Here is a 5,188-nt window from a genome sequence, read left to right as displayed (position 1 = left end):
ACAAAAGCATCTCTTGTTCCACAAGGAGAACTCCCGTTCAGGCTCGGGAGGGGTCTGGTTGCCAGGGGAGCCAGCCCCCACCCCCGGGGAAGAGCAGGCCTGAGGGTTAAGTTCATCACCAGGGGCAAAGCCGGCATCAGCCATGCCCACCTGGGGACGCTTCTAGAAAAACCCAGAAGACGAAGGCCAGCAGAGCGGCGCCCCGGGCCCTTCGCCCCTGTCCTCTGTGGTAGCCCAAGCCCCGCCCGGCCCTGGTCCTGGCCCTCAAACTCATCAAATCCCAGGGGGAGTTTGCACGAGGACTGTGAGTGCCTTGGACAGCAAGACAGCACCAATCCTCACGGAGACTGAGGCACCACAGCGCTGGGCCCCAGATATTTTTGGCCTTATTATTTGATAAGGAAATGTAGGTAAGTGGGCACAGGAGTGGGCACACAGAGGGGATCTCTCCACAGGACCCCCAACGGCTCCATCCAGGGCTTTCTGGAGATGGAGAGGAAGCCAGAGGGAGATGAGTGGCCTGGGCTGAACGAACAAGCTCACAGCCGCAGCAGGCTCCATGTTCAAGGTCCAGTATCCCAGAAAACAGACCTGCGCTGCCAGGAGCCCCGGCGGGTGCGCACAGCCCTGGCCAGGCGACCACCGCCACAGGCACCCTCTGCGCCCCCTGCCCGGGGCTTTAGGCTGTCTGAGTTTGGGGCAGCCACAGGACCAGCTGAGACCTCTTCAGAGCACTGGCCCTGGCGGCCTAGGCTGTGCTGGGGAGCGGGGGTGGGCTGGGGCAATGCTGTTTGTTTTTTTGTTATTGACTAAAAATTTACATTGCACATGTACAATGTAAATAACATCCAGGGCCCCGCACTCTCCCGATCCCAGCCATATAGGCCTCATGTTCTCCGGCCCGTGCGGCTGGCTCCTGCCCCGGGCCTTTGCACTGCTGCGGGAGGAGCGGTCGTGCGGAGGTGGGCGCCCGTCCCTGTCCCCGTGTCCCCTATCCCTTTCCCGATACACAACCGGAAACAGCCATCGATGGTTGGTTTGGCCTGCCTCGCTGGGGACCAGGCCCGGCGTCCGCACCGCCGAGGCCTGCAGGACAGAGTCGAGACTCACCGTGTGACGACGGCAGGATGAGGAAGGAGGACAGGGCAGGCAGCGAGCCCATGAGGGCCATGCGCCGCCCGCTGCACCAGCCCGGCTGAGGGGATCAGCACCACGCCGCGAGGCCGCGGGGACAGAGCACACAGGGTGACGTCACAGAGAGCGCTGGAGTGCATGGGCTGATGTCACATAGAGCGACAGAGCACGCGGGCGGGCAGCACACACAGCGTCCTGTGCAATGCCGGAGTGCTCACAGCCTCAGGCAGGTCGCCTGCTACGCGTGAAGTTCCAGTTCCCCGTCTGTAAGGTGGGGGTGACCTTGCAGACAGCGCAGAGGCCAAAGCTGGACATCCGGGCTAACCGGTCCCCCGGCAGTCCCCTACGGGGCGTGGAGGGGGGATAGGGCTCCTGACCGAAGACAGAGGCCCGGGGGCAGGCGCCGCTTAGGGGGTTGCGACCCGCACCAGGGTCCCTGGGACCCATGCCCTCCTGTGCTTCCCACCGAACGTCCGGCTAACACGCAGTCTGGGAGGCGACACTTGACCTGGTGGCTCAAGTGCTGGGTCCCCTCAGCCACAGGGGAGCCCGGGGGGAGCTCCTAGCTCCTGGCTTTGGCTGCGACAGGCATCTGGGGACTGGACCAGTGGATGGAATCTGGCTAATTTTTCGTGTGCCCCTAAGTCCAATCAGAATCCATTTTGCCAGTCACCCTGTCGTCACACTCGTGGGCTCGTGGACACGCACGCGTAGGCTGTCGTGCAGAACCCGACACCAGCTCAGGCCTCCTCTTGCTCCCTGCCTTGCCCTTGACCCAGGACGTGACCTCCCCCCCAGCCCAGCCCCGCCTGTGCCACCCTCGAGCAAACGTCCGAGCCTAGGTGTGCGCAGACCCTGCCAGGGACGGAGCCCTGCTGCGCACAAGGAAGCCAGCCCCCACCCCCACCCCGCCCCGGGAGGGACCCAGGTCCCGGGCTCGTGGGTCCCGTTCCTGCAGCAGCCAGGAAGGTGCGGCTCAGCCCAGGCTAGGCGGGGAGATGGGCAGAGTGGCCGCCCCGCCCCTGGCTGGGACCAAGACCATGTGTGACCAGGGTCCTGTCTGGCAGGCAGTGACAGATGTCCTGCGTCCCTGACTCAAAGCGTGAGGTTTATGAGTGACGCGGGCACACGGTGGCCAAAGCAGACCAGCGCTGGGTCTCAGTTGTGGCTGTGTGGCCTTGGGCCAGCCACGCCCCCTCTCTGAGCCCCCATGTCCTCCTGGCATTTGTGCTGGGCGGCATAGATAATTCCGGGAACAGGCCCAGAGCTTCCGCCGGGCTCCGGCCACTGCCCCGGGTGGCTCAGGCTCACCAGGACGATTAACATGCTGCGCACACGCAATCCAGAATGGGAAGTGCCGCTCCCCGCGCACCCTTCCAGGCTGACAGCAAGGTCACTGCGACTCCCCAGCCTCCACGTGGCCGCCCGCGGAGTTTGCCTCTGCAGTGGGGACAGCACCCTCCTGGAGCGGGGTGGGGGCTGATGAGGACATGCGTCTGTCTCCAGTTCCCCCCACCATTGTCCGCAGGGCTCTCAGAAGCTCAGGGCCGGCCCCTGCCATGCCCACACCACCACCGAAGGCCAGGTGTTTGGAGATAAATGCACAGGCAGGCAGGCTATCCCGGAGATGGTACGGACTGGGGGAGGAGGGGAGGGAGTGCCAGGTCACATCAGGCCTGTGGTGGCCCAGGCAGGTGAGCGGCCAGCAAGGACACGGCGTCCTGCTTGGATGCTGCATAAGCCACCACGGCGCACTCAGCCTTTCGGGGGGCCCTGCTCCAGATCAAGCCTTCTGCAGGGTGCTGGAGACACAGACTGGGCCCTGCAGGCTCTCAACGTCGGGACCGGGCAGTGGCTTCCTTTGAGAGGAGTCCAAGGGGTCAAACCAGTGCCTGGGCCCGCCTTCCAAAGAGGAAGGGTTGCCGCCCCTCCCACCGCGCAGTGAGCCTGGCTGCCTCGGGTGGGACTACAGGACCTGGTCTGTTTGCACCTGCTGTGCCAGCACTGTCACTGACAAGCTCTCTCATTGCTGAACATGTCCTGGTTGGGGGTTCAGCTGTGGTAATCCCCCTCCCCATGATCTCATGCAGGCTTCCCGGGGCCCAAGTGCTTGGGCTCCTGCCACCCACGTGGGAGACCAGGATGGATCTCCTGCCTGCTGCCTGGCCCAACCTGGCCCATTGTGGCCATTTGGGGAGGGAACCAGCACCTCTCTCTCTCCCTGACTTCCAAATAAATAAAGCTTAAAAAAAAAGTCATGTTCTCGTAGGCAGTTGTCACCACATAGTGGATAAAAAGGAGGCTACAAAAAAGCAGGAGCTCAATTTAAAAACAAAATGGGGGGAGCAAAATGATCTCACACTCCAATCTGCACACGTGCAGGGAAATGTGGGAAACGACACATCAGCACTGGTTTTCTGTGGGCACACAGGGTTGATGACTACTTTAGAGAGTTTTCTGGGGCTGCTGCTGTGGCATAGCGGGTAAAGCTGCCACCTGCAGTGCCAGCATCCCATATGGGCACCGGTTCAAATCCCGGCTGCTCCACTTCCCATCTAGCTCTCTGCTATGGCCTGGGAAAGCAGTAGAAGATGGCCCAGTTGCTTGTGCCTCTGAACCCACATGGGAGACCCAGAAGAAGCTCCTGGTTACAGATCAGTGCAGCTCCAGCCATTGCAGCCAGTTGGGGAGTGAACCAGCAGAAGACCTTTCTCTCTGTCTCTCCCTCTCTGTCTGTAGCTCTGCCTCTCAAACAAATAAATAAAAATTTAAAAAAGGAACCTCTAGCCCTCCACCGCCATGAGGCTAGTGGTCAAGAAAGACCCCAGAAAAGATGGTATTATACAGAGGCATCATCAGTTCCCGCGGCCAGCAGCTGTGCCAGTGATAGATGTGGGCCACAAAACCTCCGTGGAGACAGACAGCCCCCTCACCCTCCAAGGCGGCAGGGGGAGCAGTGCCCCTTGTTCAGTAGCCCCCACCTGAGACTGCTCAAAAGGCTCACTGTTGTCAATCTCTGTCCCCTCTATCACCACCCGATTCCCGTGCTCGCCCAGGACCCGAGAACAAATCCAAGTCCAGGCACATGTCCTAAGGCCTGCTCTGGGCCAGGCCCCAGAGCACTGAGGGCAAGAAACAGTTCAGAGGCCTTTGTGACCTCCCCACCGCCCGGCCCTGGGTCACCCAGCCTCTGCTTGCACACAGCCAAGCAATGGGAGTCCCTCCACCCCACACAGAAGCAAAGGCCTCCCCAAGTCCTGCTGGAGTTTCCTGCCCATGGGTGGGGTTCACAGGCAGCCACTGGGCCAGACCATGCCCTTAGCCCTCATCCCCAGCAGGTGTAGGAATGCATGAGAGCCCCTGCACCTCCCTCCCTCCTGAACCGTGGAGCGAGCTCTGACCTGGATCAAGTGGCTGTGGCACACTCACATGTGTGCACGTGCACACGCACACACACCCCTCTGCTGCTCACACCTGCCCAGCACCCCCACAGCGATAGAAGCCATCAGCCCACACTCTCTCCCTGCCTACAATGACTCCTCCTCTTTCTCAGGAACCACACCCCCAACTCCTCCAGGGAGCCCCGCCCATCACACCTACCACAGGAAGTGCTGCAAACTCTAGGATGGGTACCTACCATGCACGTGGACAGCTGGGCAAGGCTCTGGCGCTGAGACCTGTCAGGGAGCTCTCCACCCCTGCCCTCACTCGCCCTCCCGCCATCCCCACTCCACCCTCTACCCCTGGGTGCTCCATCAAGAGGCCTCCCCTCCCGCCCCCGCAGAACCCTCAGCTCTGGCCGGGCATCCTGGGAAGGGAAGGAGCGGGCCTGGATGCCAGTGCTACCTCCCCCATGGGCCGGCTGTCCAGGCTGCCACTCCTGCCCTCACTAGAACTGGGGTCCTGGTCTGCCCGTGGCTCCGAGTGGCCCGCCATGGAGGCCTCAAGCCTCGCCACCCTGCTCCCCAGCAGGATGCTGGCCAGGCAGAGGCCCGAGTGGAAAGAAGCTCTGCACCAGGGTTTATAACAACATAAGCCTTTTATTGCTCATTAA

The sequence above is a fragment of the Oryctolagus cuniculus genome, chromosome 19 (genome assembly GCF_051225735.1).
Source record: "Oryctolagus cuniculus isolate XC-2025 breed Fujian yellow rabbit chromosome 19, ASM5122573v1, whole genome shotgun sequence".
NCBI classification, from domain to species: domain Eukaryota; kingdom Metazoa; phylum Chordata; class Mammalia; order Lagomorpha; family Leporidae; genus Oryctolagus; species Oryctolagus cuniculus.
The sequence above is the reverse complement of the archived record's forward strand: the minus strand, read 5'-3'. Positions refer to the sequence as shown.